This window comes from Danio rerio, chromosome 3 (assembly GCF_052040795.2).
Source record: "Danio rerio strain M-AB ecotype USA chromosome 3, GRCz13ab, whole genome shotgun sequence".
NCBI classification, from domain to species: Eukaryota; Metazoa; Chordata; class Actinopteri; order Cypriniformes; family Danionidae; genus Danio; species Danio rerio.
Genome location: NC_141023.1, coordinates 3,868,516 through 3,880,527, shown reverse-complemented (window position 1 = coordinate 3,880,527; position 12,012 = coordinate 3,868,516). Strand labels below are relative to the sequence as shown.

The 12,012-nt window shown below is 38.3% G+C and overlaps 1 protein-coding gene across 4 annotated transcripts in view; it reads left to right on the top strand.

Moving 5' to 3' along the window:
• myh9b (myosin, heavy chain 9b, non-muscle) overlaps nucleotides 1-12,012 on the top strand; it is a 798,697-nt gene that overhangs the window by 368,626 nt on the left and 418,059 nt on the right. The window lies entirely within an intron of this gene.

Here is a 12,012-nt window from a genome sequence, read left to right as displayed (position 1 = left end):
TACAATTTACTGATGTTTTCATCTTTCTTTTAGAGATTTAGTCATTGGTGACGATGTTATAGCGGGTAGGTGTTTGCTTTTATATTTGGTGTTGGATTAATATTTGCTGGTAGGGAAAATCTATTTGTTCACTTCTGCTATTTAAACTTCGATTTGCATTTGAATTTATTTATTCATTTATTCCACTTAACTGCAAATTAGAATAGAAACTGTATAAAGTGCACACAAGCATACTGATAGTTCAATTCAATTCACCTTTATTTGAATTGCGTTTTTACGATGTTGTAAATTGAAGCAGTGTAGTTCAGTTTTCAAGGATTAAGTTTAGTTTAGCTCAGTTCAGTGTGGTTTAATTGTCACTACTGAGAGTCCAAACACTGAAGAGCAAATCCATCAATGTGCAGCTCTACAAATTCCGAACCATGCAAGCCAGTGGCGACAGCGGAGAGGGAAAAACTTCACCAATTAGCGAAAGTGAAGAATTAAAAAACCTAGAGGGAAACCAGGCTCAGTTGGTCCTGTCCATTTCTCCACTGGCCAAACGTCATGTGGTGCCGGAGGCGGGAGCTGGACCTTAGCGAAGACTCATCTGTCCCTGGAGCATCACAGGAATCAGTCTCATGCTCTCCACTCCTCCATGACCACAGCAGCTGCTCAGGATACGGCCTGGTCCACGATATAGAAACCTTGGGATCATCTCGTCGCTGGTCTTGGATCGAATCAGTGGCACTGCATAGTCTGAGGGCCTTGAGATGAGTATCCCCAGGTGGAAATAGAGAATAATTAGCGTAGCTGCTGTTCATAGTGTATATAAACCATATGCAGAAACCTGTGGAGCACATTCATGTATCATACCGCTAAGTGTTGCACTGAGTGTATGCTTTAATAAAGATATAGGTCTTTAATCTAGTTTTGAATTGAGAGAGTATGTCTTCGCCTTGGACATTATCAGGAAGGCTATGCCAGAGTTTAGGAGCCATAAATGAGAAGGCTTGACCTCCTTTACTTGACTTTGCTATTCTAGGTACTATCAGTAGCCCCAAGTACTAATAGGTACTCTACATTGTTATGGGTTAATGATGCTAATATTCAGCACAATTCCATTAATTTCCCTTTTATGGCTGTTCTTTCTATAGATGAATTATGTAGAAGTACTGTCCATGCGTGTTCCTTGTCGTTTAGTAACACCACATTTCATTGCACGACAATTAAGTCTATCAGGGTGGTATTAGGCTTGTTATAAAGTAAGTAGTTGGTAGATAAGTGCTTACTGAAGATGCAAATCGTTTCAAATGATTCAGTTCGATTTGGTGAACTAGTTCAACCGATTCACTTAGAAAATCCGGTTAAAAGGATTCGTTCGCGATACAGAAATAAAACCCATTACTGGGCACAAACGTGTTAAAGTAATAGTTTTAAGTCTCTTTATTTAATGCTGTCACCATGCTGCTGTCATGTCCACTCGTTGTTTTTGTCGCGGGAGCAACAGCGAGGACTGACTGGATGAGAGCCGACTCGATCTGGCCAATGGCAGCAGCACACACTGAGGGGCAAAAGGGTCAAACACAAACACCTGCAGCGCGGATTATATTTACTTATAAAAGGCTTACAGTAGGATTATGTATTAAATACATTTACAAACACGAAAACAAAGAAGGTTTTTGCTATCATTTTAGTTAGTTTCAGTTAGTTTTGTTTGTACACTATACAGTTTCAGTAAGTTCTAGTTTTTGAAAAAACTCGTTTTTATTTTTATTTCAGTTAACGACAATTATTTTACATTTTAGTTTTCGATTTTTCGTTAGTTTTCGTTAACTATAATAACTTTGAATTTCACACCACAGACAACAAAAATAGCGGGGCCATTCTTTATCAATGGAAACCTCAAGGCCACGGGATATTTGAAATTTGAATTGAGTTTCCCTTTTTATGCACTGAAGCTGGCACGTTCCCTCAGTTTTTCCAGCAGGATGGTGCACCAACACATTATGGGGTCTGAGCACTGCTAGATAAACAGTTTCCTGAAAAGTGGATTGGTCGTTGTGGGTCAGTTGAATGGCCCTCAAGGTCTCCCAATCTAACCCCCTTAGACTTTTATTTTTGGGGTCATCTGAAGGCAATTGTCTTTGCCTAATCTGAAAAATCTGCTTTCCATTAAACAGAAAATGGGGAAAAAAATAAACGGGGCAAATGATTCAGGGGAGCTAATAAGGCCCAATCCTAATTCTATTTTTGTACCCCTTACCCTTGGCCATTACAACCGAGGGTTAAGAGGAAGGGCTTCAAAGTTTAACCCTAAGAATTGCGACAGCACTACAGCACCTGCACGCATCATCACGTTATTGCGCTTTCATGCTTCATATGAGATCAGACGATGGCGACTGATGTAGTGATTCCAGTTCAGGAAATGACTGAAGGCATAAATTATAATATTATAATGACCTATTGTGACAATAAGATCGTAACTGTACTGTGCATTTACACAGTGGCCATATTCATCTATGTAAACACAGGAAAACAGCACTATCATTATAGCAGACACTGTAAAAAGCTCATTCCCAGACACTAGACTTTTCTTTGTCAGAATGGTGTGGAACTGCAATACAGAAGTTATTATTGGTTATAGATTGCAAAATTTTGCGGTTTTTATTTAGTGTTTTTTTTTAAAGCATGATGGTAAAACACAAACGCAGTTATGAATATATTAAACATGTGTTTGTCGTAATAATGGCAAAAAATATTAATTTGTGGATTTCCTTACTTACGGGTTCAGGAATACTGCCGTTGTAGCAGGTGCATTCTGGGAAATTTTTTTTACCCCTTGGTTTCGAGTGTGGTCCTGAAAAATCCTTGTTTTGATGGGCTATTCACCCCTTCCCCTTAGCCCTACGCCTTCAAGATAAAGAATTGGGACACCCTTACCCCTTGGCGTGAACGTAAGGGGAAGGGCTAAGGGGTAGAATTGGGATTAGGCCATTCTGACTTCAACTGTGTGTGTGTGTGTGTATATGTGTATATGTATATATATATATATATATATATATATATATATATGTATATATATATATATATATATATATATATATATATATATATATATATATGTGTGTGTGTGTGTGTGTGTATATAAATATATTTTAGTGCTGTCAATCGATTAAAAAAATTAACTAATTAATCGCACCTTTTTAAAAAAAATTAATCGCATTAAAAATACTGAAACTTGTAATTTTGGCTATTTAAATGTAAAATTAATGGAAACGCAAGACAAAAACTATTTAAATTCAAAATATAATTGTTTAATAGAATTTTTGTTTAACTTGTAACAGATTTCTTCATGTAAACAACAAACCCACAATAAACCATCAAGATCCTGGCCTGACAGCCATATTTATTACAGAAATTAAAACACAGGCATGTTAATGACATTTCAATTTCAAAACAATCAATGCCAATAAAGAAAACATTGATTTCCATGTTGGATTCTAAGTGGACTGCAAAAAAATGCCAAAATACAGGAATTGCAGATATGGAAAATGAAAAATTATAATAATAAACTATAGAATACAAACTGTTGCACTCATTGTAAAGTTTTATTGCTGTGAGTTGAGAACATTAATTATAGAGTAGAAACAATTTAGCTTAATCCTCCTTTACATTCATCCAGTTGCTAAGACTAGGAGTATCCAGCAAGTGCACAGAGACTCCCAAATGCCCGCAAATTAATGATAATCTCTCGCAAACCGGTCGTTAAATACATTGCACACCCCTCTCCCCCGCATCCCTCCTCGCTCTTCAGGTAGCCTATGTCGCACGCAACTCACCCCTACCGTCCTTCAGGTATGTCTTGTGTGCACACTCCCCTACTCAGATACGTTGCTCACTCCACCCCTGACATCCCTCAACAGGCCTGACACAGACACGCACACAACACGCTGCAGATGTTTTGGCCCCAACGGCCTTCCATACTGGAGCAACTCCCCTCAGATTCAACACGCATGATCACGTTCATCAAATTTGCTTAAACTAAGCGTCCTAAAGTATTACTGTATTTCACAAGGATTCTGACACAACAACGCGAAGCATACGCTTTCGTTGCGTTTAATGAGGAAACACGCTAAACTTGGAGGGCTCATGCTAAAAGACAGAGTAATGCCCTGTCTTTGACAGCTCGCGACTTCACCAGAGACTTTCTGAGTACATTCACATAAGACACCAATACTCCGATTTTAATATGATCAAGATTATACTCTTATTAAAATTCTACCGTGTAGCCTAAGCAGTGATTTTATTAACTTAAAGGAACACCGAGTCACGAAATGCGGAGGATTTTCTTTCTGTTTGCCATGCTGTATTAACTTACAACAGAAGTCGAAAGTTAAAAATGAAACACCAGAAATTGCATGAAACTTTGGAGAGCCTGGTGATGCGACTAATTGTTTTATACTGAAACTTGCCTTCAAAAAGTGCTTCCTTGGTATTATCCACATTTCTTGCATGTTAAACACACGTCCACCACAGCAGGAATTTAAAAAAAACCTGCAACTGCTTTAATTGCGTAAATTTTTTTAACGCGTTAATTATTTAAAATTAATCACATGCGTTAACGCATTAATTTTGACAGCGCTAATATATATATATATATATATATATATATATATATATATATATATATATATATATATGTATATATATGTGTGTGTGTATATTTATTTATTTATTTTTTTTTCATGAAGGTGTGGGGTCTAATCTTCCTTTTTTTTGTCCTTGACTGATCACATGCCCGATTACAGTTATTAATAGTTTATTAATAGTCAGTTTATAAAATACATAATTAACGGATCTAATCTGAAGATTAAGACGAATGTGCCAAGCGTTTATGGCAGGGTTTTTCAAAGTCTAAGACAGTGGGCCTCCCTTTTGACACAACTTATCCATTAGCGCCCCCCTCCTCCCAAGCACGCACGCACACACACACACACACACACACATATATATATATATATATATATATATATATATATATATATATACATATACATATAAAGACACAGACAAATGTCAGACTGTTAACTCACTTTTATCATCATTCGCATAAAAGTGCAATTACTTACAGAGTAATAACAAGTATTTTAATATAACGTTTCAATATAAATAGAACAGATCCAAGAACTTTCCATCCCCGTCAAAACAGTTGAAGTTTAGCGGGTCTCATGCTGTCATTAGCCAAAATATCTTGACAAACCACACATAAAGGTCGTGGTTCATCAGCTGGTCCTGTCCACGTAAATCCTAAACTTAAATACTGATCATCATATTGTCGTCTTTTGGGTTTAAGCCCTGAACTTGAAGGCTTTGAATCGGGGGGTCTCAGAAACCGATCCATTGTATTAGCATGCACATACCTGTATTGGCGGGCTTGCCAAACAAAAGCGAATTCACAGCTATGGCCTTCTGGGTAAAAAAGACGTATTTTAGACGTATAATTTTTTTTAGCTTTGTTTAATTAAAATGTTTAAATATAATAAAAAATACATATAATAATTAAACTTAATATTTTTATTATATAATATTTTTTCCCGCGCCTCCCCTGACATGCTCTGGCGCCCCCCAGGGGAGGAGCGCCTCACACTTTAAAAACCCCTGGTTTATGTAATTATATTTTTATAATTTATTTAAACTGTAGTTTAAATAAACTATACATATAAAAAAAGAAATATATTTACAGTAATGGAACATATGTAAAAAATCTAAACCAGTGGTTCTCAAACTGTGGTACGTGTACCACTAGTGGTACGCGGGCTTCCTTCTAGTGGTACACGGAGGAATGAAATATGTCATATACATGCTACATATAATTCAAAATTTATTAAAAATTATGTATATAATATGCTATATATTATATATAGGCTATATTTCTGAGGTAATCTGCCCGGTTTTTTAACTGTGCAGAGTTTTAGCTGCTTTACTGGTCCAACTACGCTACGGTATTTCAATGCAGCTCATTTTGGTGGTACTTGGAAAGACAATGTTTTTCTAAGGTGGTACTTGATAGAAAAAAGTTTGAGAACCACTGATCTAAACTATTATATAGGCGACAGGCTAAATAAAGCAGCCTTGTCAGAGCTGTACAGTGTGTGCGTCTTTAAAGAACACACTAGTCAGACGACATAATCTCAATAAAAATTTGTTGCTTATTTACATTGTCTAAGGGCATTTGTAGTTCGCACACACTTGTCACCTAATCTGTAAATGCAATACAAATGCAAATTTCGCACACGTAATTTAAGATTTTTGACTGCAAAACAATATTAATCTTACATTCTCAGACTCGGGTCAAAAGCCAGTCGTTTGTGGATGTAAAACGGCATAAACAACATTGATAAAGCACATGGATCACAGAGCGTGCATTCGTAAATAATGTTGATACTATTTTCATCCCATACAATGATTAAAGGGGTGGTCCACTATGATATCATATTTTAAACTTTAGTTGATGTGTAATGTAGCTGTGTGAACATAAACAGCATCTCTGAATCTAAAACGCTCAAAGTTTAATGCAAAGGGAGACCTTGGATTTTAAAGTTAGCTTATCAAAGCCTACAATGAATGAATTTTGGAGACTACAAAAAAAAAAACACTTCTGGGCCTGTGAAATCACAAAAGTACTTATACTGCGCACACAAACTGCGCAGTTAAGGGGCGTTGCCAGAGATGCTGTAATAATACAGCAGAGGGAGCTGAAATTCCGTCCAACCACAGAGCTTCTTCTGTTTCTGTATTTAGACTATTAAACGACACGACACAAAGAAATGCTTACAGTTCAATATTAATTATGTTCCAGAGAATTATAAAATACATAGCAAGCATGATTTGACAAAATAGCTCCAGAATCTCTCCCAGATCAGTGCTGGATTCAGTTAAAGTTTTCTCAAAGAAGGAGCAACTCCAACAAGCAGAAGCGGTGGCCTGTGAGTTTTTATTTGCTAAATTTGATTATGACATGTACAGTGTCTAGCCTTAATGGTATGTTGTAGCTAAGATGTAAACAACGGGAAATGCGGTTTGGCACCATTAAAATTCTAAATTCTTTTGGCTAAAAATTCATATTTATCAGTCAAACTGCTGTAAACACACACACATACACACACACACCACCAGCGATTGGTTGTCTCTCTATAGGCAGCTTTTCCTGCGTTCCACATCTCAGAAAGTGAACTCACAAAAGATATGTGAACGATTCATATTACTTAAACATGCTTATTGTATATATATGTGAAAGACGTGCAACACGTTGAGTTAAAAAAAAAACAATACAGCAGAACTCGCCTGACTCGTGTAGCAGCAGAAAAATCAATCAAGGCTCACACAGGTTGCATCCCAAATCTTGTGCTTAATGCTCCTGTCAACAGCGTCACAGTATATTACAGAACAATATCTTAATCCGAGCATCAGAGAAAAATAAGAACAAACATTGTTCCCCTCACTGAAGTGGGGAAACTAGACATTTACAATTGCCTTTGAGTATGAATTAAGAGTGGAGGAAGATCTGGGAAACATTATGGATTCTGCAAAAAGGATGGACAACTTGACAGGACAGATGCAATTTGCAAAATGTGCCGCGCATCTGTAAAATACACGGGCAGTACGACTAATCTGAAATCTCACTTAAAGCGGCGCCTCGGTGTTGTTGTGGAAGCATCTTCCAGTGTTCCTGCATCCCCGGCTTCCTGCTCTGCTTCAACTGTAGCTACCAGCTCCAAAAGTGGTGAGAAAAGCATTGAAAGTTTTCTCCATGCACAACAGTTCTGCTCGCTCTACGCCAATAACGAATGCTATTGCACTGTTCATCTGCAAAGATATTCAGCCTAGTGTCACGGAGAACGAAGGTTTTAAACACCTCCTGTTAATTTTTATTTATTTATATTTTTATTAGCCTGTTGTTTACAGTGACAGTGATGTTTCAAAGCAGCATAACACTGCTAGTTCACCACCTTAAGTTTTGAATAATCAGTGGCAAAATATCTTTGTAAAACTTGTTTTCATAGTTGAAAAGTTAAATCACAATTCTTGTTGTGCAATGCTAAACCTTTATGTTGAAAGAGTGCAAATATATACATTTATAATATATATTGCACTTATACATTCTGTTTATCTTGAAAATACTTAAATAATATGTGCTATAGGTTCTAAAATGGCCCTCTACTGTAAACTGACACTCTGGCTCTGAGAGAAAAGCCAGTTTGTAAAAAAAGTTGGTTTTGCTTGGTTAATAAATAATCAAACTCATTCAATGGCACAGCATCCTTTCTTACATCATCTCATAAACCTGATCTAATAAGTTAGTGCTGAATTATCGAATTGTATCGTGATATGGGTGTGAATCGTATCGTGTTGCATCGCAATGTCACAAATGTATTGCTAATATATCAGATCGTATTCTTTGTATCGAGATGCGTATCGGATCCGCATTATAGCTTAGATGCCCAACCCTATTCAAAGCTACTAATATCATCCCGCTACCTAAGAAATAACCAGTCACAACACTGAACGACTACCGGCCTATAGCACTTACGTCCATCATAATGAAGTGCTTTGAAAGGCTGGTTAAGGCTCACATAACATCTAGCCTACCTGTCACATTTGACCCTTTCCAGTTTGCTTATCGCTCCAAGCTTTCCACTGATGACGCCATAGCAACAGCACTTCACCTCAGTCTGGCTCATCTGGAAAACAAAAACAGCTGTGTGCGGATGCTGTTTATTGACTTCAGCTCTGCCTTTAATACAGTCATTCCACAACACCTGGTGGGAAAACTCAGAGCTGTAGGCATCAGCACCCCACTGTGCAACTGGTTATTAGATTTTCTCACCAACAGACCACAGACAGTAAGAGTCAGTGAAAACTCCTCACAGACCATCATCATGAACACTGGAGTCCCTCAAGGATGTGTGTTAAGTCCTCTGCTGTTCACACTGATGACTCATGACTGTTGTGCCAGATACAACTCAAATCACATCATCAAATTTGCAGATGACACGACAGTTGTGGGCCTCATCAGCAACGACGACGACTCAGCCTACAGAGATGAGGTACACCAACCTTTTGCCATACTGCACCTAATTGCACTACAATAAATACCTCAACTTGGTCATATTCTGGAACAATAGAATATCTGGTAATTGTTCACGGTTTATTATTGTCTATTTATTCAATTTCTCTTGTACTACATTAGTTAAATGTTTAGTTTATGTCTAGTGTGTGTCATATTTTTGTTTTAAATTGCACATTAGAGTATGGGAGAAACGCAATTTCAGTCTGCTGTGTAATATAATGTTGCATGATTTGATTGACAATAAAGTTGACTTGACTATAAAGTTGACTTGACTTGACTAACTAAACATAGAGAAGTAAGCAAGCGAGGAAATAAAGAGTTAAGAAAAAAAGAATGGCAAATCTAGCATAGTTCCACACAGCTATTCAGGACCACCATGATTATAAAAAAAACCCTTTTTGATAAGGGGCACAGCTTTAACGCACGATTAAATACATGTTGCTCTCTTTCTCTCATTGTGCAAGTTTCTCTGATGCTTAGAAGATGGAGTTCTTTATGAAGTCCTTTCTTGATGCGTGGAGTTTGCAACACAGATCGGGGGATACGCGAGACGCAAACATTAAACTGAGTTTAATTTGGTGGAAAATTTGGATACGTGAACTCAGGCGAGTCACGTGGGTACAGAAATGTGGTCTGCCCCTCAGGGGCACTTCTGGAGAGCTTCTTTTCGGGACCTTTCTACCCTGATTCTAGGGACAAACTGGGTTTTAACTATGGGTAAAGTCACCCATTTTCTACTGACTGACCAATGGTTTTATGGCAAAGTTTTGAGAGATTTTCTTTGTCTGTGGACCGCTGATATGCTTAATGAGGGTCCTCCTGAAACTTACGAAGAGACATTTATTCTGAGCATTAAAGGATGCAAGCCGTATAAGTTATTATCATGCACTCAGCATCATGTGTTGTAAATAGCAGAAGAAATTTAATGATACTAAACATGACACTCTAAGCACACATTAGATAGCATCTAGGCATTTTTATACTATATAAGACTCAAAAAAGACTGCATTAGTGTGTACATATATCATTTTAACTACTTTCGCTAGAGGGCAGAGCATATAGATTACAAACACACATTACATATTATTTGGAGTGAGTTCTAATAGTTATTTTCAAGAATGTGTGTGTGTTTGTGTGTTGGAAAAGGTGGAGATTTTCCTTTGGAATGTCTTGGGTTGCACAAATGTCCACAATGGAGGTTTCTCCCTTATCACCAACCATCTGAAATATAGATTATACAGCAGCAATGGGTCCCCAGCATCCACTACACATCCCGGGTTAAACACGGTGTCTTGCACAGCAACCTTTGTCTCCAGACTTTCTGTAGCCGAAGGACATCAACTACAAGCGAGTAAGAAATATGGTACTTAAAGAGCCCATATTATACATAAAATAGGGTCATATTTTGGTTGTAAGGGTCTCCAACAACAGTCTAATATGCATGCAAGGTCAAAAAACGCTTTCATGGTCTTGTAATCTGCATTTCAAGAGTTCACACTTAGCTGATGATTTATAAAAGTTTGTTTGGCATGCTGTTCCGGGAGAGAGCCCCGAGCTTAAGGGCTCCTCGAGCCTGGGGCTTCCTCCCGTTGGCAGAGCAAGAGGGTAGCCTGAGCTCGGTGGATCTCAGAACTCCCCTGCTGCGGTAGCTAAGGGAACACAAGGGATTAGACAAAACTTGATTCTTATGTATGTTAAATGTCTTTGGATTGTAGGAGGAAACCGGAGAACCCGGGGAAAACCCACGTGGACCCAGGGAAAACATACAAACTCCTCACAGAAACACCCACCGGTCCTGTGGAACCAGGGCTGGCAGTGTTCTTGCTGTGGGGCTCACAGTGCTAACCACTGGGCCGCCGTGCCGGCCAATCAGAGGTAAAGGAGGAGAAAAGGGGAGGAGGTGGGTTTCTTCCAAACGAAGATAAAGTGAACTGAAAACTGTGGCTATTTATAGTAGCTTAGGGCTCATATGATTGTAAGATAGTGATTAGCAAATGCGAGACCGGCCTTGATAAATCATAAGCACGTGATCCTCTCGAAATTAGTTTATGAATAAACTTCACTTATTTTTATCTAATGATCCCAGCGACTACCATATGAATCGTCCAGTGATTCATTTGTTCTCAAACCCCTCCTTAGCGCAAAGCTAATCTGCGCTGATTGGAGCGATGACAGTCTGTTGCGATTGGTCGACACTGACTGCCTTCAGCAAGAGACAGAGTGAAATGCACAGCAGCTAATCAACAATATAGAAGTAGTCAGAGTGCATACATGCTCGATAGTGTAAGGCGGGGATTTCAGCTGCCAGTGGATGAAATTAAATACAGGCGATGGACTTGAAAATACCGACGACTAACTTTTTTATTGATCAAAAACTCCCAAGAACTGGCAAGGAGATCTCCTAGCTTGTCACATTCTGCTCTTTTCACACACACACACGCTCACACACACACATATTGTTCTCGTCCTCACACACACACACACACACATAACCCTCCTCCGAACGACAATGCGCCTGCGCACACACACAGACATTACCCTCCTTCATGAAACGTAAACAAAGCTACACGCGTCGCGTTTTCAACGTGGCTTTGAACGCGATATGAGCAAATAGCGAGTTAACCTCATACAGTACAAGCGGTTACAAGTAACAAATCACAACTAAATACATTTGCAAGCTAGAGTAAACGAGGCCATAACTTTAATCGCACGTACTTACACTTGTGAAATGGAGGAAGAAACCCATCCATGTCCTGACATAGTCCATCAGTTCTCTTTACTGATCCTTCCTTTAACAAACGGGCAATGAAGTAGGCTATTCTTCGTAGAATGTAATTTCCAGAGGTTTTCCAGTAGTTTCCAACTGCTTAGGGTTGGATTATAATGCTGAGGTTTCATCT